Source organism: Channa argus, chromosome 8 (genome assembly GCF_033026475.1).
Source record: "Channa argus isolate prfri chromosome 8, Channa argus male v1.0, whole genome shotgun sequence".
NCBI classification, from domain to species: domain Eukaryota; kingdom Metazoa; phylum Chordata; class Actinopteri; order Anabantiformes; family Channidae; genus Channa; species Channa argus.
The window spans coordinates 21043526-21068046 of NC_090204.1; the positions used below are offsets into that span (position 1 = coordinate 21043526).

Here is a 24521-nt window from a genome sequence, read left to right on the forward strand (position 1 = left end):
TTAAGTTTTTACTGTCCTGTACATTAATAGATTAACACTCTGCTTAAAATACTGAAAGAGAATCTGAAACATGTTACTAAGTTTTGACAGCTACATTCAGTGCGGCTACATGGACTTAAGACATCAGCTTTCCAGAGATAGCAGACTATAACCTGGTTACTTAAGTCCCAATGTAAATGGAAAAGCTTGTTTCTAAAATCATTTTTTTGATTTTTAAAATGTCTCAAAAGCCAAAGTGTCAAAATGCCTCATAGAAGTAAATAAGTAAGTCACTTTTTTTTTCTTTCTTGCCCCCTGTGCTGTCACTTTCCTGCAACAGGAACATGCACCCAAAAAGAAAAGTCCCAAAGCAGTGTTTTCTGTCACTGTACAGTTGAAATCTGTGTGCCAGGCTTCCAAAATAAGCCAGAGGTGGAGGAGAAATCAGGTTACTCTGCTCCTGCATGTAAGCGCTGATTTCCAGTAACCAGATTTTCCAAGTGCATGTAAACACCATTCCCCAATTACCCAAGAAAGCTGATTCCTCCGAGCACCGTGGTTACTTAAGTGCAAGTAAATACAGGCATTGTTTAGTCTCATTGAATCAAACTCTAGTTTGTTCCCCCTTGGTGCGGTTTCCTTTGAACACGGAAAATAAGCAGTTCTGCACCACAACACCACCGAGACTCTTTACTTAATTCTGTCTTGTTCAGGTAACTGTGGATTTTATTTTATTTTTTTGTGGTGAGAATGTGATTTGAGGTTGACCTGGCTCGAATCAGCAGATTTATAACGTGATGGATTTTAGCATGACAAAAGCTCCTAATCATATAGTTTTTGGCTTTAAACTACAGGGAATATTAGCGAAACAGATCATTTTATTGTAAGTTATTTGAAATAAGCTCAGAGAAAAACCAAAAATAATATGCACTGAAAAAAAAACCTGACATTGTACAGTGTCAAATAAAGTAAATATAAAAAAAAATGATAAAAGTAGGAAATGTAATAAGGGAACCCCTAGTAAAGCAGGTGTAAATGACAGTAGGTTTTCATCTGTGTTATTTCAAGGTATTTCTCTTTTTGATTTTTTTTTTTTTTCCTTCTTTTTTTTCTCCTTCCAGAACCTCAGGAAACTGTGTCCTATCCAGCTGAAACCTTTTCAGCTCAGTTCAGTTCAGGTCAATCCAGTTCAGATCAGTTCAGCTTGATTCAGTGTAATTCGGTTTGCTTCACCTGGAAATGGCTCACACTACTGACAGTGGACCCTCATTCCTTGTGTAAATGCAGCCAGACTGTGTGTGAGAGACAGAAATGTCAGCATCTCCAACTCTAGTTTTCCTGCTGGCTTCATGTTCCACCATCAGCATCACCTAAAAGAACAGAAAAAGTCAGGGTTATTTTTTTGACATGGAAGGACAATGCTCAGGTGTGTTAATGTTTTTTTTTTTTTTTTATCCTTGCTTGGTCTCTCACTGCTGATGTAAACTGCTTTATTGTGAAAAAACATTTCTAGAATGTCTGCTTTTGAGGAATAAGGCAAAAACGAGATGCTATTTCAAATAGTTGTGTAAAGGAAACAATCACTTTTAAAAATATGGAGTGTTTGTTATTAGCTCCTGGTTGTATTAGTGTAAAGGAAACTAATAATAGTTAATTTACCCCAAAACAGGAAAATTACTATTGCAGACTGGTGGAGGTGCAGCACATGGATAGAGTGTCTTAGTCAAAGCCATGTCCTGACACACACACACACACACACACACACACACACACACACACACACACACACACACACACACCAAAAAATTCAATCATGTCTCTGCTGCTGCCTCCGGGAAACACACTGTGGAAACCTTACTATAGTGGAAAATCACCTTTTCCATGTTATTTTACACAGCAGTACCTACAGTGTGTACAGACAGACAGACAGACACACACACACACACACACACACACACACACACACACACACACACACACACACACAAGGAACCAAAAGATCAGATTTTTTTTAACTCTTTGTGGTGAAAAGCTCACATCGTCATGCTTGCCAAACTGATCAATCAGTGAGGATTGTGATTTTATTTATTTATTTATTTATTTATTTTTACACACAAATTTAGAAAATAAAAAAAATCTGTGCCTAAAAGACTTAGTGATTGTGGCAATAGAGGGTTTGGTCCGTATCAGCATCGTACCTGTTCTGACTGCCACTATTGGCCAACATGCCGACAAAGTGCAAACGGCAACAACTAGAGTTAAGGCATCTTTGACTGGGATTTATAACTGGCCTTTCGGAAACAGCTTTGTTCAAATTAATCAGTTTTTGTTTTTATCAAGCACACTTTTTAAAAATGTTCCATGTAAACTGTTTTTGAAACAATACATTTGAATTTTAGCATTGTCTTCGCCCCCATTAACATTCAAGTTACTGTAAGGTGGTAACTTGTGTGTTTGCACATTGTTTGTCCAATCAAAACAAACACTTCCCTTAATAGTTGTAAAGTTATGAACATAAGTGTATTTCAAAATAGCTTCTGTTTTTGGTGTGCACAAACCAACTGAAAGTTCCTATCCTCATCGCGTGGGGGGCCACCCTCACATACAGTTAGAGTAGTGTTGAGTAGCATTTACAACAACTGTCAGTAATTATTAACACAGCCGTGAGTTGAAGTCTACAGTTGGTTACATTATATGCCAAACCTGAGTAATAATACAAGCTGTATGTGTATTGCAGCAGTGTGTGGAATAGCCTACACCAAAGTGGTGATGCAGGGCCAAACAGGTAAAGAGGAAACCTTTAGCTCCCTGCTATAAGCATGTGTTTTTCCAGAGATGGTAGTTGAGTGGAACTACCTTGTTCACCGGTGCTGCTTCTCCTGAGTGAATTGGCCAGCAGCTGCACACACACTGATGAACAGCCTGTGTTAGACAGCTAAACAGGGATGTCATTGTGTGTGTGTGTATTCACTTTTGGGTGTGCGATTAGGGATCCTTTGTTTGATACTAGCCCCAGTCAGCTGTACATGTTGTAAGAAGCAGGAATTATGGCATTCACGCTGCATTTGTATAGTACATTTTAATACACTGCGAAATCTTTACAGTAGTGCTCATAAGTCAGGAGTAGTTATGTGCTGATGCCAAATGAATTTAGGAAAATGCTACAGTATAAACCAAATCACAATGTTTACAGGTTATTACATAAGAACTAGAGAAAGAAATGGAAACGGGTTCCTAATTAAAATGTTAAGCATTTGTTTGCGACCCTGCTAATAACTGCTCCAAAAAAGCTGAAACGATTTGGTTAAAATTTTAGGAGCATTCAGCAAAATCATTTATTATGATAAGAGGATCTGGCTTTTAATGTGCATTTAGAGAAATGGAGGTCAATTTAAAATAAATGTTTTCAAGCACACAGGACGTATAAAGTAAGAACTATCATGCAATCTAATATGAACCAGCATCACAAGTACTTTCCAAAATGTTTTACACTTTAGTTTTTAAGTTCATCAAATGCTTTCACAATTTTGTCGACTCACTACTGTACATTTACTGTAAGGATATCAACTGGTTTATCTATTTTATAATATACTCATATCATTTAATAGTATTACAGGGATGGTGGTCACTTCTGGACAAATATCATAAAATTCCATATACAGCAGAGGAGTGAGTGGAGGTCTGTGGCAGTTTCAAAGGCTTGAGGTGCAATTCAGTTTTAAAGACGAGGGAAATGACAATAAGCATCTCGTCAGCGGCTTTGCTCCTAAGTATGTTTAGATAATTACCAATTACCATGTTTTTCATAATTGTCTACTTTATCATTTTATTACAACTAGCTTTCCTGTGATGGGGACCCTTTACGATTTATCAAATACAATTACGACATGACTTATGTCAGGAGTGTCTCTCGTGCTGAGGACCATGTGAGGGTGTGAGTTTAGATCCGCTTTGGTGTGTTTTAAACAGTATTAACTAACTGGAAGAGAGGCTGGAAAAACTCAATTGTCTTTGTGGATTCACACCCCCCACCGGCCTTTTTCCCTTCGTCCGTCTTCTTCAGGGTCTCTTCTTAGTAAATATTCTAGAAGCGTTGATTTTTAAGTTAAAATAAAATAAAAACATAATGTTTTCACGGATCTAGAGAAAATAACTTGGAATTGTATTGTTTGCTATCAGTATTTTTTTGCAGGAACTTGAATAAGAGGATTGAGAGCGAAAAGGAAAGAAAAAGGGAAAGTGAGAGAGGTTAACTCCAAACCTTCATTTGTCTGTTAATCAAAAGTGGTGGCATCCTGTCACTTCAGCTAATTAAACAGCTGCAATTAAACAGAGATTACAGCAGCCGTTGATCCACTGTGAAAAGAAAGACATGTGCATTAATCCTTCCCATAAAACATTCATTTTTTGCAGAAATGTATAGATGGTAATCTATGCAAAGAGCCACTCTGTTGAGCCCTCTGCTTCCTTTGCAGTAGCAGCGAGTCAAACAATCATCATTTGAAAAATGACAGATGTTATGCACTTTATCCTATGTTTACTATGCATTTGTCAGTGCAGTGAAAGGTTGCTTGTTGCATGTAATAGAAAGTATATGCAAACTGAGGCATGTAATCAACTTGTGTCAGTAGTCTGCATCCTTTCATGTTTTCAAAATGGAGCAAACGAACAGAGAGTCGTCGACTCATTAACATCCACTCTGAAGGCTGAAAACCTTCAGAAGAGGAAAAGAGTGAGAAAACTGACACCTGGCTTGACCAAAGTTGGGGGACAACAATTTCTTTTTTCCAAATGGGGTTGAGTTTAAATATAGTTTGTCTGTCAGGAGTAGTAACCGTCTCATCAATGCCACATTCTGATTACGCAGTTTGTAAATAGGAAATTAGTCTTAACTTTTAAGACTTTGAAGGCAAAAGTTTTAAGAGTTGGTCGTCAACTTCGCATGACTAAGACCGATGATTTCACCACGGTTACGTAGAGCACAAAACTACTGCGAGTCATGTCTTTCTAAATTACCTTTAGGTTCTATTATATTAGTTTGTAGGCAATTCATCTAAAATATTTTGTCTGTGAACCAAACCAGGAGTCACTGTGAATATAACCCTGTGAAAAAATAAAATTACATAATCAAAAGATCACTAATTATACAAATTGTGTTGTTCCATTGCTGCTTCTGGCATATCATGTTTTGTTCATTAAGTTAATGTATCTTCAAACTGCATAATTTAATTGTATTTTATTTTATTTTTGAAATCCTCCTTGCTAGAAACAACGTAGGGGTGAAAGCTGATCTACTAGATCCAAAACAAAAAGTAAACCTCAACCTTAACTGCAGAGTGTATTTATTGATTGGCTAAATGTTCAAACTTGGTCATAGATGCAGATACATTCATAAAATTCAACATGGGCTTGAGAACAGGTGGATGGGAAAGTGATGTTGACCCATTCAGCAGGTTCCCTGATGCGCAGTTGCTACAAATAGACCTCTGTAGAAACCCAGCAAGACTTGATTAGAACAAAAACCCAACTTCTCTCTTCTTCTGTCACTTTGCAAACCCCCTCCTTTTCCCTCCTCCCCTCCCCTCAGTTGCCTGTCCAGCTCAGTGGGTCTCTCTCTCTCTCGCTCTTTTTTTTTTCTTGTTTCCCACTGTCTCTCTACCTCTCTCACCCCCTCCCTTGGGGCTGAAGTAAACCACGCCTTGAGGCCCTGCTCCCATTGTGTGTCCTCTCCTACTTCTGTTTGGAGCCTTTGTGTGCCACTAATCAGCCATGGGGCCATGCTCAGCCCCGAGTGTGTGTGTCTGTGTCCCTTGCCCTCATTACGTAGCCACACTGGGAGGCCAGCATGGGAAGTTTCTGCTGCACTATACACCTCCCTCCATCCACCCTTCTCTTTTTCCATCCCTCTAGCTGTCCATCACTCGCTTCCTCCCCATTCTCATCTGGCTTTCTTCCGAAGACTTAAAGCTACACTGGTCATGTAGTGTTGTTTTTGTTTTTGTTGTGGTTTTATTTAAAAAAAAAATCTGTTTTAGACTTAATCATAATGTGATGCAACAGACAATGGGGTTCACCCACACTGAGGTTCATGTACTCCTGGGAATTTGCTCAAATTATTAGCATTATTATTTGGTGGTTTGTGTTGTTGCTGGCTTGAAATGCTGTATTTTTAACATGTGAATTGATTCTTAGCGTAATTCATAAAGTTCTTGAAGCGACAATTTTAGCTTCAAATGAAAAAATGTCCTGGGTTACTTCTGGTTGCAAACTGAGGGTGTGAAGCAAATTTCCACTATGGGACAATAAAGTTAAGATTTAAAAAATCTCCAAAAATTTCCAAACAATCTTAACTTTATATTGGATGCTGTTAGTTTGGCAGTAATCATCTCTACATTAGTTAGAACGTTTAGTAAATATTATGGAGATGAAGTGAACAAAAACGTAACAATGTTGATAATAATTTAATCAATTTGTTGTTACTTATGTACATGTCCGTTGCTCTTTGTTGCTCCCTTCTGTCACCCGCTGAGAGCCCCCTCACCCTCCTACTACCTCCCACTCCTCCTCTGCTTCACCTCCTTCTCATCTGTCCATTTCTTCTTTTCACTCTAACCCCCCCTTCTCCTTGTCCTCGCATCCATGATGTATCACCTGTCCATGTGTGTGTTTATCTTGGTGCCCGATGGGGTTTTAGCCACTGGAGCTCTTTGAGTTGAGGACAACCGTTGTCTGTTCATCTCTCATCTAAACTCTCTCTCTCTCATTTCTCTCTCTCTCATGAGCAGCTACACTGCTGTCTCAGATTTCAGGACCAGGGAGAGGACCAATAGGACCTCTCCCTCTCTCTGTCACTCCCTTCCTCTGTTCCTTCAGAGCTCATTTGTTTCTTCAGTTGAAGTATCACAGTTCAACCATCCTTAGTACTGGTTTGGTCAAACTGCTCACCCATATTCATGTTACAGCAAATATTGAGTTTATTCTTAAAATGTCCCCCTTGAGACAGAGACTGAGGGCGTGGATACTCATTGAGAGGGGCCTTTTCCTTCATCAATTTATGTCCATCTTCTGTCATATTTCAGTCTTAAGCAAATGTCCCATTTATTTGCTAAGGGAAGGGAGACACGCTAAGCCATCCTCAAAGAAATGGTGGCCACAAAGACCAACTGTTGCATCAACTCGCACCTCATTTGTCTGGGCCAAAAAGTGTCACTTGAACACTCCACAAAGCAGTGCAAATGACAGCCAATGGCCAACCAGCACACATGTTCTGCACCTGCATGAGAGGAAATAACTCTCCCAACCAGCAGGTGGCGGAAGTCTGTATTTATCAATCAGAAAGGAAAAGTAAAAGACCTACGACAGTGAGTACAACCAATAAGCACAGCAGAGTTTGCTCACCCTTCCACACCACTATTGCTTAACACAAATGCTTTTGATTTCTTCATTCTAGATGGCCATGTTTTCCTGAAAACAGGTTGCCATAGGGTGGCGTGTTAGTGTAGGCCAACCTTGAAATTAACATCTACCTAATATTGCCACAAATAAACTTACAAATGTTTCTGCACAAACTTCTGCAAAAGTCTTTCTTTCTGTTGGCAACCATCTTTTTAAAATAACTTAAATATTAAAAAAGAGCATAACTGGTCTCTCCATTTTCCACTCACCCCACCCTGAGCCTGGTCCTGTTGGAGGTTTCTTCCATTAAAGGACGTTTTTCCCCTCCACTGTGGACTAGGGCTTGCTCAAGGGGGATTTGTTGGGTTTCCTCTACTTATTTGTATAGTCTTGACTTTATTATGCAAAGTGCCTCGAGTTGACTTTGTTGTGAATTGGCACTATATAAATGAAGTTGGATTGAATTGGGGCATCTGCGGATGTTTTTATTGTAATACACAGAATAAAACGTGAAAATCTCTTGATTTTTAGTTGACGACAGATTTTTATTTATTTTTTCGGGCAAATAACCAAAAACCCACTGAAAAACTTACATTTTAGAATAAAGGAACTGAAAGTGCTGATTTCCATGTTTCCGCTTTATGCTCAAATTAGATAATCGTATAAGATAAAACGGAAATTTAAAAAGAGACTTTCGTGTCTACCCTCGACCTTATTTGCTTGCTTTCATAACACACAGCAACAACTAAGGTGCCTGATGGTCACTACCGGAAAGTCATATCCCCAAATAATATCTTTCTTCAGTGTAAGCCACTGTTCTGAAGGTTTTGACCCTAAAATTTTAGTTAAATCTCTTGATTTTGGTGCAGGGAGGGAAATATGACAAGTAAATGTGTGTGAAAAGGAGAGAAAAAGAAATAGAAATGGATGGTAATTAGTGGGGACTCGACTTCCCTGACTATAATCCGCTGAACAAGCTTCACTCCTATAGGTGTAACTAAATCCCATTAACAAAAGAAGAGAAATTGAATAGGGGAGAAAAATAAATATATTAAAGACCAAATGTATCTACACGCATATACATTAAGTTCATATTTTTCCTCATTAACAGCTGTTTCATGGATCTGTTGGACAAAAATCTAAAGCACTACCAGCATTGTAGCTTATACAAATGACTAATGGATAATACAGTGGACCTGTTGCTCTCATATGACAGGATATGTGTGTTTACAGAACACGACAAAAAACATGCCATTATATTTTAAGCTGTCTATTTCAGCCAGAGGAGCTTATGCTTTCAGAATTGGTAATTGAGCTTTGGTTGCGTGCATGGCTAATTACCCCAGTAAAACTGTCTTGGCTACGTCTTCTGTATTTGTATGTGTATCAGTTTCAATATGTAAGTCCAGATATTGTGTACAGTATATCCAGTTTGTGTCAGGGTGGTATTGTACAGACCTCATCCTCTGATCCCCTGTATGATTAGTAGACCACAGAGCTCTGAAGGGGCTTTTGCAGCTTATTCAAATAAGTGTACTATTCCATTGGAGCTTTTGTTAGCTTAACTTACAATGTATTTTAAGTAAAGATCAGTCTGAAAATGGAAAGCGGCAGAATCAAAGGCAGTCGGCACATGTTCATGTTTGACTGTGTGTTCAGAAGTTTGGCTGTGAAAATAATATGACCTAATTTGCATATAATACACATAATTTAATTTAAATTTATTTTACAGTATAGGATTGGTGCACACAATTACTTTGTTTTTACTACTTTGTATGAAGTATAACTTATTGTTGTTGCTTGTACAAAGTACTGATGTGCTATTTCTAGTGTTGCACATTTATGACATGATTAGGACTCAGAGTTGTATGATAGATGGAGTTTAGGAGATCCAGAGAAGTCCCCAGCACAGAGCCAGTCTTCCTGATCACACTTATCACGAGAGAAAAGAGTTGTACAGAAGATGAAGTAGCAGGAGGACGGTGAAGGGTAGAAAGAGGATAGAAGAAGAATCTTGCTTCATTCCCTCCAAACTTGTAATGGAGGTTTGATTAGCAAGCATGTAATTTACTTTACCCCCACGGCTGGAGATGGGAGGAGGAAGAGGAAGGTGAAAAGAGGAGAGGGATGGAGGGAGAGGTATGGCAGGAAGGAGGAGGAGTGTATATAGGCTGCCCTCTCAGCAGGTCTCCTCATCTCCCCTCCTCCCTCCACCGCTCACACGCTCTTCCACAGAGCAGGACACAAGTTTCTCCCCAATTCTAAAACCTCAACATCATCTCTGTCTACCCACACAGACTAAAGCCTAATGCCATCTTCCCTCCTATAGCTGCACCATGCTGTGCAGGCGGTGGATGTGGGCAGGGTAGGAAAGGGTTGGAGGTCATCAGAAGCAGGAAGAGTTTTTTGGGGGGGTTGGGGTTGGGGTGTGGGGGGGTTGCCCTCTCCCTTGAGCACAGTGCACGTCTGCCTGCAGGAAGTTGTTGTGCAACGACACAATGCATGTTTATTTGAATCCAGCAGGGAAAAGTTAGCTGCGTTGTCACTCGGCGGGATTTAGGGTTAAAGGTTAAAGAAAGTGTTGAGGTAGCAACCGTCAATGTTCCTTTTAACACCAGAAACTACAAGTCATCGGGAAAGAAAAGCGGCCTTGCATCCTAGTAAAAGTCCATGTATTTGACCATATAAGACCTAAGAAATAAGTTAATATTTTTTGAGTTCTTTGTTAATAACAATAAGCATTTTTCGTACCTTCTGGATGTAGTTTTAATGGTTAAAATAAGTTAAATCAATAAAACCACCACAGGTCTTTAAAGTCAGCAACACCACAACTTAAAAAATAGCACAATACAAAAAAAAAATCTGGTTTTCTTCCTGAGAAAAATGTTGCATCTCAGTGGCAATTCTAGGTTGTGTGTAACGCCTTGACATTCGCACATACAGATGTGGAGGAAATTGTTGGTGCCCTTCGACAAGAGAAGAAGACACCCACAATTTTCTCTGAAATAACATGAAACAGACAAAAGTAATAAGGGAAACAATTTGAAAAACAGAAAAAAAATAAATCTGACTTTACTTTTCTTTTTTATTCAACATAGTTTAAATGCAACAAAGGAAACTGGTCCTGACAGATTTGTTAGAAAAGATCATAAATAATTGGATTATAGTGATATTTCAAACTAATGGTTTCCTGTAATTAGCATCACGCATCTTTATACTTGTAATCATGTACTTATTTGGTCACTATGCTGTTTTGTTTGGATTTTTGATGTATTACAATGTTCTGTTGAATCAAAAATTCAAAAGCAAAGTTTGTTTTTGGTCAGTTTCAAGTTATTTCAGAAAGAAATTGTATTACATTTTCCCTGGGTTACGATATGTCCCAGTTGATTTATGGAGGCGTGACGCTTTCAAAATGCCATCACCTTGTCTGGTACTTGCCCCTTGTTTCTTTCCTTCAAGACTAAATTAATACACACTGTCAACAGTCATTTAACCTTTCGAACACTAATCATTTTCTGAATTTGAGTGACTCTCATAAATGTTACAACTCCACCGAGTCTCCTACAAGAATTAAAACAGCCTCTTACAGTTTAATATATCAACAGTTCAATTAAACATGGAGTTTCCCTTCTTTCTTTTTGTCCCTCCCTCCCCGCCAGATCAGGGTTTCTCTTTCTCCCCCTCTGCCTTGCTGTGCTGTCGGCTCAGGGTGGGAGCAGAACAACATTAATGTGTGGAGACACCTGACAAGCCCGCTGGCCTTTAGGGCTCAGCCTAATCACTCTGGACCCAAACCCATCAGGAATTAAACCTGCAAAACCAAACAGTCACTGTGGGAGCTGGCATCTGCTAGCTCCACTCAAACTGCTGCTGGGGGGGGAAAAAAAATGTCATTTTAAGAGAACATCCTAGCTCTATAGATTTATTGACTAACCTGTGATTCATTAATTAGCCAGGAAAGCAAAGTTTTTTTGTTTTAATTTATAGGTTTTCTGAATAGTATGGGCAGTAGTAGGGAAAGCTAGAAAATGAGGACATTTGTGCAGGACTCGAGGGTTTGTGTCACTCTTCTTGCTACATTTAAATGACAAAAGCCATTTCTTCACACGCTGAATGTATTGCTGTTAAAACGTCTGCTGTTTTCTACAGCAACGAGCCTCAGAACCTCACGTCTAGATGACATTGACCTCGACCCTACATATATTTACAGGCGTATTTAAATGCCACTGTTTAAAAAAGAAATAAATGTAATAAAAATCCAGAAATTCATATTTCTGTATAAACAGAGAGAGTCTGATGAAGGCTGGCGTATGACATCATAAAGGGTGTTTGACAGTGAGAGGCCAAGAGTCGGCTTGAAATTTTTGCTGTAACGTGTTTACGCTCTTGTCCACATTTTCAAAGTACAGTAGCGTGTTAACTTTAAAATTAATGGGGATTTTTTAGTGTTTAAAGTACAGTAGCTTGTTAACTCCATATCTGTTAAGCCACGCAGCCCCTCTCTCTCTCTCTCTCTCTCTCTCTCTCCAGATGCCCTCATTAATTTTAGATTGGCTCTAAATGAGTCTCCTTCATCGTGGCAGAGGTTTTCTAAATTAGATTAATTTATATTTAAATTGTGAAACGGGCCTGGTTAATGAGAGAATCGTTATTTTTGGGTTATTTCAGATGGGCTGATAGGTGGGAAGCTCAGTGCTGTGTGAACTAGAGCCACCAGAGGAGGCACACATGATGTGAGGTGCACAGCATTTGGGTTGCTAATTTCCTCTCATTTAAAAAAATCGTCTGTGAACAGGATTTCAAAACAAAGACTTTCGGTATGGAAACATAAATTTTCAGGGCATCTTGGCAGCACAAGAACTGGTTTGACAGGTTCGAATTAGAAAAAGGAGAACAAATGAGCTTTTATACAAATTCTTTAGATCCAAGACAAATCAGGGAGGATAAGGTACTTTATTTCTGGTAATATGTAAAGTTATTCCTCATCATTTTTTAGAATTTACCCTTCGCATACCCTTGTTTGTTTTCTTTAACACCTAATTAAATGCTGTTACATGGAGCTTGGAGTTACATGGTGTCTTTTTCAACACATCTGTGTAGTTATCCACACCACATGTGCCAAAAACGAATTACAAGACACACACGTTGACTTAACAGGTGCTTCTGTAAACACGTGATGCCCCAACAAAGCAGCAGGATGCCTCTTGACCTAAACTGCTAAGATTGGAGTGTTGAAAATGTCACATCCAGGGAAAAGGAACATGAGAAGGAACAACAGAGCTTCCCCTGTCCCCCATGAACCCATCCATCCTTCTTATAAAAAAAACCCACACAAATCGCACAGCACTTTACAGCTGTACGTCCCATTACAAGGTGTCTTACAGCTCTCGGCGTCCTATAGCAACCCCCAGCTTCTCCCCACCAGGAATTTCACTGTTAGGAATCTAAGTGCCAGGAGTTTAAAACCTGAGGAATGCTATTGTTCTGGTCACAGCTGCAGTAGCACTAGCCTGGATACTGCTGCCACTGTGTGTGTGTGTGTGTGTGTGTGTGTGTGTACAGAAGAGGGGGGAGGAGGGAGGTAGAGGAAGGAAGGCTGGAGGAGTTGAAGGTGTGAAAAAGACGAGCTTTATGTGTTTCCAGTATTCTACAGTCTAAAGACAAAGCAGGACATAGTTGACAGCCAGTTGACACATTCCTCAGGCCAAGCTTCCTCCACCCACCGTCTCTGCTTCTGTCTTACTCCAGTATCATATGTTCTACTTTATGTCTTTATTTTCATCTGATCAATGTACACAACACACACGTTCAGAATTCGGAGCCATAGTACGTATGCACAGGGGCCTGGTGGCTTGGTGGTAGAGCATTAGGTTGGGATGTAGAAGGCCAAGGGTTTGAATCCCTCCCCAGGTGTGGCCACGCCCAACCAGCAAGGGCCAACTTTGTGCCAGTCCCAAAGCCCGGATAAAATGGAAGGGTTGCAATGTAAAAACTGTCAAATCAACGTTTAGGACATGTTTGGCTGTGGGGACGAGGGACGAAAAAAGGGACGAGCCAAAAGCATGAATGCAGAGATGATGGGAAACCCACTGAAAGTTCAGTGGGTTTAAAGTTCTTAGTTGAAGAATTCACTGTAGTTGAAGATGAATGTGTTACATTTTATTCTGAAATTTAAGCAATGACAAATTATAGTAATATCAGCATGAAACATTTTTTTCGTGTTTTCCTGTTCATAAATTTCAGCTATATTTTTAGACATTGAATTTCTGCATGTTTTAAGATTCATTACAGCAACTTTCTAAGCATTTTTATGTCCAATCTTTTATAACTTTTCTATGTTCAAATAATCAAATGGAAAAAAGAACTGGTAGGAACAAAATGTGCTACTTATTTATTATATCACATTAATTTATGTTTTACATAGCAGTATATAATGGTCTAAAATGGGTGGGTAAAAGAATTGACCAATTAAAAATTTCTAACTTTGTAAAAATCATTTATGTAGAAGCAGTCAGGTACAAAGGCACTTTATAAGTCAAATAATCTGTAACCAGTAAAACGAAAATATGTTAGACCTTTTGAAGATGAAAAGTTGAATGAAATGAAAGTTTGGTGGTGTGTGTGTGTGTGTGTGTGTGTGTGTGTGTGTTTTAGATCTGATTCCAAAGTGTATATCAAAAGTTTCCTGTTTCTTTTTCTTTTTTTAAAAAAGCACATGAGATGGTTTTAATTGTTTACCTTTTACATTAATGACATTTATTTAGTGGTGTTTTTGTTGCATGACTTTAACTTATGAAAGAAATTCCATTTAAATGTCCTTCATTGTAACAGTGGAGTCATAGTTTCATCTCCTTTTGATGCATTACTAATCCTGTACATGCAAAGAGACGGTTCTCTGTTCTCTGCAGATATACAGGACCCTCGGCTAATGTTTTACCATATAAATCAGCTTTCTATATGACACATGCACCAGGAGGGAAGCAGAAGCAACTGTAGTGAGGTGGCAGAGCTGTTCTCTCTCTCTCCCCCTCTCTCGCTCTTTCTAGTAATTACCATCCAGCTGCTTGGAGGAACAATGCTCGGCTCTCTTCCAGACGGCTGACTTCATACACTCTGTGCCACGCTCAATTTGGAGCGCAGCGGAAGCTGGGCATGACTGGCACCCTCCAGGGCATTGCTGTCTCTCTTCGGGACTTTCTGTGTGTGTGTGTGTGTGTGTGTGTGTGTGTGTGTGTGTGTGTGTGTGTGTGTGTGTGTGTGTGTGTGTGTGTGCGCGCACTTGTTAAGGTGTGTACCCTAAACCTACCAGTTCCCATTCGCCATCCGGTGCTTGCAACGTCCTGGTCTCTTGGTCATGTTGTCACTGGAGAAACAAAAGCAAATGAAAAAAATGAATTATCTGTTGCTCAGCATTGGAGGTTTTTTGCTATGGAAATTCTCCTTCACAAATTTGCTCTTAATTTATCTGATTTTGAAGTTAACATAGGGGATAGAGCAGCAAGTTTAGTGATGGACAAACAGGAAAATGAGATTACCACCTGATGGAGCTTAAACTTCCGTGTGGTACAGAAACACCACACAAATGACAACAAAATGATTCAGTGTTTTCAGTAGAACTGATGTGGTTGAAATCACAGGAAGAAGATTAATAAAACACTCAGCCTTGGTGAAAAGCTGCTGAGACTAGAAGGTCAGAGTTCACTGTGAATCCTTGCACACCACCAACAGTTCTCAAAGCTGTCTGATACAAAGTTGTGTTACCAGGCAACAAGTAGCTACGCTTCAGGGCGAGTAACTACTTTTTCTTTCCCCTTGTTGCACTGCAATAAAGTTTAGCTGCAGAAAGTTAAAGCTGAGTCTTTGGTGTTGTGTTAAACTGTTGTGAAGCTTGGCTAAAACTAATGTGGCAGTAAATCCAATAGCAGACATCTGAATATGAAGAACTCTCTCATTATACGGGTCAAAGGAAGCTATTGTTGCCCCCCCTCCCCCCAACCCCCACCAGTGTGTACGCACACACACACACACACACACACACACACACCAAAACAGAGAGGATTTGGAGGAGACACGAGGGTAAGAACCCCGATAAAAACCATACCCTTCACCAGCAGTAATTGAATACTCCTATACACACACACACACACAAGCATCCATACAAACAAACACATAGCACCACCCCTCCACTACAACTCAGTTCTTCCTCCTCCAGCACAATGAGGACCTGTTTGAGTCCAGTATGCCCAGTTACCCTGATCTCACTGCCCCCCAAAAAAAGCAACGCACACACACACAGCCAGCCCTAATGTGGCTCACACTGTCGCACTGTTTGGGACAGAAAGGCATTTAAAGAGCAGAGACAAACAGCAACAGTTACTAATTGTTGTGTAACAGTTCAACAAGGAGGCAACTAAACAACCTTGCAGTTATTTCACATACTGTAGTTCCACTGTCCCGCTGATGTGTGTTGGACACTATTTTCCAAAATGATACAGTTTTAATCTATGACATAAAGTTCTACACACATTTTGATCAAACTCTCAGTTTTCGTCCGGAATTCTATTTATAGGCCATGAACCAAATCTTTTTCTGTTAAGGAAGCAACTCCACCGGTTCTAAAAGTCATGTAAAAAAAATTACAATAAAACTAATTGTGTTTCTGATAAATCATCTTCATACTTCATACAAACACCTACCTGCTGAGAAAGTCACTCACTCAATGCTGTGACTCAGGTATGGTTTACAACACAGACTAATTATTATAATAAATCACAGTAATTATCAAAGTAAACACCAAGTTATAGCTTGAGTATAAAGTCCTAAAAGTCACGAATAATCTCCCTATTTTTTTTGGGTAAATGGCTGAAATAAATTCTGTGGTTAACACAAGGCTGAGTTTTTTTTTTTTTCTAACTAGAATATAAAATACATCAGTGCTTTGTGCAGCTTTATAGTGACAAAAGAGTTTTGTCATTTTAACCTTGTTTCCTAAAAAGTTAGAAATGGGTTCATAAGTAGCCAGTAAAGGCTCGAGAATAAATTCCCATGTAACTTAATGATATTACCCAGGTACTGAGCTAAGAAATGTTAAGTTACAACATACTCAGCTCAACCAATCAGTAATGTTGGATGGGAGAATGGTAATGGAACATCTGTAGAAAGCAGTGTCTTGTTATGCTTTTTTTGGTTTGGTTTTGTTGGAACACCGTCCCCAGTGGATGGATGGTCGATGGAACGTTGTCCCCAGTTCGAATCCCCATCTCACGGCCTACGCAATCTAAAATTCATCACATCTACATTAGCATCTGCCTTAAACCAGTCAGAGCATTTTCATATGAACTCCTCCACCAGTACAATAACTGTAATGTCCTTCTGCATGTGCAAAGCATGTGGCTGAGGCTGGTGCAGCGTGGCAGAGGGCCAGGCTAAAGCAAACAGAGGTGTGTTTCTGATTTGACTGTTCACTCACTGCTGTTACTGAGCTAATACAGAGATGGTGCTTTTTTCTTTTCTTTTCTTTTTTAACACAGTAACAACTGACTGAATCTCATGATCCCTGTTTCAAAGTTTGCATGAGGTTTTTTTTTTTTTTTGAACAATTATTTAGGTTTGTAATTAGGTTTGTCTTGCAGTTACATAGTTATAAGAATTTCGCTCTATGATTAATTCTTTACATTTGAAATCTTGTTACAAAAAGGTTGGTGGGGTTTACTTTTTAAAATGTATTTTACAGTTGTTTTCGGCTCGAGTGCTACAAATCTACTGATACTATTAAACATCTGAGTGGATGTAAATGTGTGATTGAGCATATTTAAACATGTACAGTATAATTGATTTTGAGTGTGGATGAATGTGCAGGTTTGTGTATTTTTCCTGACTCACCCTAGTGCATTTGTGTTGTTTACTCTGTATCTGCGTATGAGCGGGAGCTTGGGATAACGTGTGTGTGTGTGTGTGTGTGTGAATAGTAGCAGGCTCCCCAAGCAGGGCCCCCCACTGGGGGGATTGTGGGTAGTTGGGAGAGGGTTTAGATTCTGGCTTTGTTTGTCTCTGTGTGCTGACATCACTGTGCTGATGGCACCAAATCCCCCTTTCTACTGCGCACAGCACTTTCTATACAAAATAGACTTTCCATCACATATGCACACACAACCAAACACAGATACACGGTAAAAGTTATGCCAACCTGGCCAAAAAAAAAGCGCTCTCTTTTTTTAAACGCACATGCGGACATCCATGTGCGTATACACACACACACACACACACACACACACACACACACACACACACACACACACACACCTAACAAAGGATGAAGTGTGAGCACCATATCTGTAAATGTATTGAGCCTCCTCCAGGAACTTGATTTGACAAATGCACTTTTCATATTGACTTTCTCCTGTTGAAGTGTTTGTGACCCAGGGATATTTTGTTTTTTTGATATCAACAATTAGAAGCTAGATTGTTCACTAATTTATATTAAAATCATAGTTTGGATGTTAGTTGACCTAATTCCTAAAAATGAATTTCATTTTGCCCTTATGGCCACTCGGGTTCATAAATACTGGAACAATGATACTTTTTTTTTGGCATTTGGGCTGTAAACTACTACAATGATTTTTGAAATGAAACACTTTAACCAGCATTAACCATTCAGGTATAAGAGCCATTTTAAAACACACACCCTCATCTTTGGTGGATCATAAATAATGGAACATATGTACATATAAATTCTTTGCATCCTTTGCAGTCATGACCTGGAGTCTGGAATCCATGGACGTGACCAAAGGCTGAGTGTCCTCACCTCAGGATGCTTTGTCAGGCCTCTACTGCAGCTTGAGTGTAAACTACTGGTTTGCGCCTTGTTATGAAGCCTCTGTGTTTTATTGATGAAACCCTCTCTTGATTGCAGACTTTGACTTTGCCTGCCTCCTTAAGAGTCTTCGTGACTTGGTTTTTTTTCTTCTCCATGGACAGAATTCTGCGGCCATTGGATTTAGTTTTCTTCCATGGACTCCAGGCCTTTTGCTTTAGCTCATCTGCCAGTTAAACCCTTCTTTTAAAGAATGATGTTTTTTTTGACACACCCAACACTTTGCCATCCTCTTGATGGCCTCCTCCACCTACATAGACACCTTTGGACCTGATATTAAGAGTTCCAGTGAACTGCTAGCAAATGCAAATGTAACGCTCAGAACCACCTCAAGGCGTTTTATCTGCTTGATTAGTCATGGCGTACCGAGGGCACACCTGGCCGTTTGTTTCATCACTCACGAGCCACAAAATAAAGGTGCCCTGCATTAAAACAGCTGTAATTCCAGAAAGGTTAATGCCACACTTTTTGCCAAATGCTTTGAAATAAAGTTGAAAGTCCTGACTTCGCTCACATCTTGTTAGTGTACAGAGGCCAAATGCCAAAAAACGTATCCTTGTTCCAATATTTTTGGACTTAAACATACATGTAGTGTAACTGATACTTGAGGGGAAAGACAGTTTTTCAAACTGATTTCATAAAATATACAATAACTCCCACAGTCATGGTTACATTTACATTACATGTGTATGATTTTGTACAAAGTGTTTTACAGCTTCATCAGTTCCATTTATGTCAGCCACTCATCAGATTGTTGTCCCACACACTCTTTCTATTTGGTTTACGTGCTAATAGGCTGAGCTATCGGACTTCTTCTTTACAGAGTCTGGTTAAACATTAACTGGGAGCCATTCAGTTCCCTCCAGTGCTGTCTTTGGTATGTATGGAGCTCGGAGAAGGGCGGGTGTAGTAATCGGGTCGATGACACGTCCTCTCAACCCTTTAAGGAATTAGTTCTTTTTTCTCATTATTGGTTAATTACAGACAGAAAAATAAAGGATTTGATCATCAATTTTCAACTAATGAAGCACCTTTGGTGCACCTTCGGCAAAAAGTTTCAGAAATGACTAATGAGTACACTGAATAACAGAACGATTTAAAGGAAGAACTGGAGAACCTTGGTGTATCCAAGTTATCGAAACAGGCCTAGACGTCAGACACACGGCCCTGAGCTCTACATCACGTTAGTATAAATCACACCCCTCTGTTAAAAGCCGGGGGGGAGAATCACATTACTACTAGATAAAGAGACAAAATTACCACAAAAAAATTGTTTGGCCAGGCTATTTGAGGTGGCCAAAACATTAGAACCACCTCTTCTTATGTTGCACTCCTATAATCCAGGAGTAGAATTCCTACCTGACAATTTCCACTTAAAAACTGAGAATTAATGTACTAAGTAATTCAAGTAAAGTTCACTGCAGAGCTGCTATATTAGATGGCGTTAGATTGTACAGGTGTAGCTAATAAAGTGGCCAGTGAGTGTACGTCTAGCTTGGGACACTTTGGCAGTTTATTTGCTTGCGGACACAAAACATCAGCGGCTTTCGACTTGTCCCTTCAGGGGCGTCCACAGCGGAACGTGTTCCGCATGTTCATTTAGCATGAGCCCTTCCTGCCGCGACCCTCGCGCAACCTTTATCCAGGCATGGGACTTGGTGGGATTCAATCCCATCAAGGACTTCTGCATCCCCACCCAATGCTCTGCCCAACGAGCCACCAGGCCCCCATTTGGTTGCTGACACAGTTTAGGAAATGTCTCTGTGCCTAAAGATTTCAGTATTCAGTCCTATTAACTGCAAAACCACCAAAGTGTAGTACAGAGGTACAAAAAAATGCACTCGTAACCCACACACACACACACACACACACAATTGAGCTCTAAGGACCCAGGGAAGCGGTGGGGATGGACCCAGCACTCAGAGCCACTCAAAGCCAATCAAAGCTGATGATAGCTTAGACATTTACACCATCCATCCACTGCCTCTCTCACACATGTGCACAAACATCTCTAAAAAAAAAAAAATATAATAACAAAAAAAGTCTTCAGGTGATCGCCATACTTGATACCATGCCTCTCACACAAGGAGGGGGGGAAAGTTGTACACGGATAAGGGATGAAATAAAAGGAGTGGGTGGACACTGAGCTCTGTGCAGATTTGAACATGCTCTGTTGTGAGCTTCTATTAGAGGTACTGGTGAAATGAGAGAGAAAATTACTTTAAAGCTGTGAAATTACTGTCAGATGTGCACTGGTCGAGTCAAGTGCCACAAAGCTGTTTCATGCAATTAAAATTCAAACATTTTATACATTTTTTTTTGACCTATGTGAAAGAGTTGGCCAAATAAGAAATGATAATGTTATGATAACTTCTTATCTTTCCTGCTGTACTTGCAGTGTTTTTGTATAGGATACAGGACTTTGTATTGTTTTTCCTCAATATTTTTTATTAACAAAACACTTACAGAGAATTTGTTTTATTGTCCTACAATTGTGGTAGCTATGCACATATGAGATACTGTGATATTTAAGCATAATTAATTTCTGTTAATCAGATTTAAAAAGATTCTTAATTGTATTTGCTATTTGTTTATCTCAAGCTTTTAGAATAACAATATTTAAATGAGAGAATTGCATTTATTTGAAATGGACTAATGGCTGTTTCATATCTCCCAATTTCACTGTAATTATAAAAACTTTTAGCGAAGTATTTTTTTGGTCTGTAAAGAGCAGCTTGATGATTCAAGATCTATAGTTGCATGTTAGATGAGAAGTTCATTATAACATGTGTCAGAAGAACAAATCAGCTTTGTTTTGATTTGGTCGTGGCCTGAAAAATTCTCCTTTTTTTTTTTTTCAAATTTGCTGCGTGTGTGCATCAGACTTAACTACCGGTTTGAGTTCATTCAAATTGTAATTATAACAGTGTGTTGATGGAGATATTTTAGTAACAAAATGGTTCATTAGTTATAATGATTAAAACTAATCAGGCTGAAAATAAATCTACCAGCAGTTATTGTGAGACAAAGACATAATTTCTGAATGCTAGTATTACTAACACGTTAGACATTTAAGATGTGACATCTTAACAGTATCTCTGTATAGTCGATAACCTGAACGGACCCTGAGCTTCACCACTAACCTCTTACATTTTAAAAAGCTCCTAAACAAATGTGAAAACAGAGAAAGAAAGAATAGAAGATCCTGTACAGGTTGTCCACAATGGTTTGCACTGTACCATTTCATGAAAAAAACAAAAACAAACAATTTTTACTTTTGGTGGAGTGATGCCAACAAGTTTGTCCACATCTGTATATAAAAGCCCAGTTAAAGATTTAGTGTCACATTTGTCAAAAGCTAAAATTGTTCATAAACAAACAAAGGGGAAGTTACCTTATGTTGCACCTTAGTTCCTAGTGTCTACTACCTCGGGGAGTGGCTAACTACATTTCCCAGAATGCTTCCCAACAACCTGCAGACAATGGACCTCTAATGTTTGCGGTGTTTACAAAAGCAATGGTAATGGAGAGTAATAACAATCAGCTTCTCCAGGGGAAAAACGTGGATGAATGGAAGTGAGAAGCTACATATGGTAAATGTTAGAAACTAATCAGGTTTTTGGGGGTAAGAAAGTAGCTATAGTAGTGAAAACACACACACACACACACACACACACACACACACACACACACACACACACACACACACACACACACACACACACACACACTTGCTTTCATGTTGACTGATACTCAAACCCATTTTCACCAACGGTTGAAAACTTTTTAATAAACTTTTAATGAGCACTCCAAGTGCACGTCCTGTCCTCTGAGTACTACTTCTCAGCTGCTTTACTCACAAGCGCACACACACACACACAACATGTGTGAGGGTCCTGTCAGGCCTAACTAAGCAGAGTGGCAAGCAGGGCAGCGTTTGGATTGGCTGGACAGAGGTTGCCGGGGGTTACGGTGGATTTGGTGGACCACCTGCTGAGACTCAGCCGCCAACTGACTGAAAACATTTACATCAGAAACCACCCAGGATAGACGGGAAAAGTGAGGGGAGGGGGGGAGAAACTGTGCGAATGAGGAAGTTTGAAGAAAGAAAGTTTGAATCTTTTTCATGGAAACACGATCAAAATCATCACAGCTGCTTTAACCTGATTTCCTCTGTGTGTTTCCTAGGAACTTGTCGGCATTGATGCAGCTTTGTGGCCTTTAAAATCATGATTCAAGCTGGAGCTGTGGTGCTAGAAACAATAGAAAGTCCAATTATGCTCTGATGCCCACACCATCCAAAAAAAACACAGTTCTTCTACTTTTGAGAGAAATGTACCAGTGGTTAGTTGATTCACAGATATTAAGTTAATTTTACAACATTTGGGGCTCGGGGGGCTGCACCTGCAGTGACAGTGTGGTGGCAGTGGAGGACTTCGAGTTTGCTTGTAGTGCAGCATTTGTCTGCGACGGATGGGCTGAAACTACTCCCTGAAACCAGGAGTGCTGATCAAGGTGTCCATGCGAGTCTACACGGGGGATTTATGTGCACAGGGAGCATTTGGCGCACAGTCAAGGCAACAACAAAGTTTAATCGACAACACAAAATATTCGGAAACCGTTGGACCTGGGCTGGGCCTGTTTTTGTTTTTCAGTGTGTCTGCTGCTGGTCTTGTTCCAGCCTTTGGATGGTTTTCAGTTTCAGGTCAATGATGGGGCCATCATTCTCCAGCTTAAGCATTTATATGGGAAGTAAATAGAACCCTTTTTTAAATTATATAACATGTATTTGATAACTACTACACTGTTACTTTGCAGATCAGAAAAAAACTACCACTACAGTAAATACAGTAGTTTAAATTAGCTTCACACTGAACACATGAAATGCTAAAATATTCTTTATATTAAATACTGATGAAGAAATGGCTGATTTCTATCATCAGTACTTCTATCATTGTTCATAATATTACTTTTACTTTGTGTTGCTGCTTTTACTTGTTTACTCGTTAATGTTTAGGAAAACGTAAAATATTTGAGGAAAGATCTACTTAAAATAAAAGGTACTGGACTATTTAGGATTATAGGATTTATTCATGTATTTTTTTAGAAGCCTTGCTTTTCTTCCCTTTGCTAGACATACTGGATACTTTGAATATGAGCATAAAAGCAGCAGTCACTGGTGTGTAAGTTTTCAGATCATCATATTAAAGAAATGGAAATGAACGTCATAGTAACTGAACTGCAAAAAATCCAATTATATCACAGAGTAAATCCAAGTCAGAGATCTCTCATAATCAGCTTAATTTCAGTTGCAGAAATTGAAAAAGTTCTGGTACCACGACTGTTTTACTAGATGCAGGGCTTTGCAGTGGTCCTTGCCCCTCCCAAAGAAAAAAAAGGAAAATCTGTTCCCCCTCTTCATCCCTTCGTGTATAAGGGCTGAGACCCATATGGGGGTCCCCCTTAACACCCCTACTCTCTTAGGTACTGTGTATGTGTGTTGGGGGGGGGGACACAGGGGGTAAGGGGAGGGGGTCCACTCTGGCCCACAAACTGACCTCCTCAAACTTCAAACTGAATACCTCTGGCAGTTACCACGACGACAGAGCTCTCCAAGCCTTATCCTACTTACTGAAACGAGATGAGGAGCGAGGAGGAGGAGAGCAGGAGTGAGAAAGTAAAGAAAGAGGAGAGGGAGAGAACCGTGTGGACAGAGGGAGGGAGGGAGGGAGGGAGGAGGCAGAGGGAGGGAGGGAGGAGGCAGAGGGAGGGCAGCCAGGCAGAAAGCGAGAGTTGCTGCTGTTGCATCTCTGTGTTTTTCATGAGTAGACATTTTACTGGGAGATTATTCACAGTCTGGTATTTAGCCTTATTAGGCCACTGCTCCCAATACAGACTCCCCCTCCCATCGTCCACGGCCACACCGAGGGGTTTTTTGTGTTTGTTTGTTTGTAGATTGCACGTTTTACATTTTTCATTCTTCATACAGCCAATATTTAACTTTCAATCAATGCATATTGTGTTCATCTCCTGGTAGCTTACAATCGAGGTGCATAGTGTAACCAGTTATTCTGGGCATCCAGGGATCTGGAATTGAAAGTCTTTTTGTGCCTGGACAGCGTTTGATGACTTGCAGCTGGAGCACATCCAAAGCTTCAAAGGCCGTATTCTAAGTGTAAAAGACGAGCTAATATGTTCGAAAATATGATTTAAAGAGTCAAACTTACAGCCTTTAGTACATAAAAAATGTAAAAACTGAAGGAGAGAACTC

At 39.7% G+C, this 24521-nt stretch overlaps 1 long non-coding RNA gene across 2 annotated transcripts in view; it reads right to left on the reverse strand.

Annotated features, from left to right (window-relative positions):
- Window positions 1–677: 677 nt before the first annotated feature.
- The window catches only part of LOC137131887 (uncharacterized), a 76700-nt gene continuing 52856 nt past the window's right edge, over window positions 678–24521 (reverse strand). For both annotated transcript variants that reach the window (XR_010915051.1, XR_010915050.1), the window contains 3 exons: window positions 14684–14740; window positions 4241–4335; window positions 678–1349 (listed from right to left, as the gene is read on the reverse strand). This is a non-coding gene — a long non-coding RNA (uncharacterized lncRNA). The remainder of the gene's footprint in view (window positions 1350–4240; window positions 4336–14683; window positions 14741–24521) is intronic.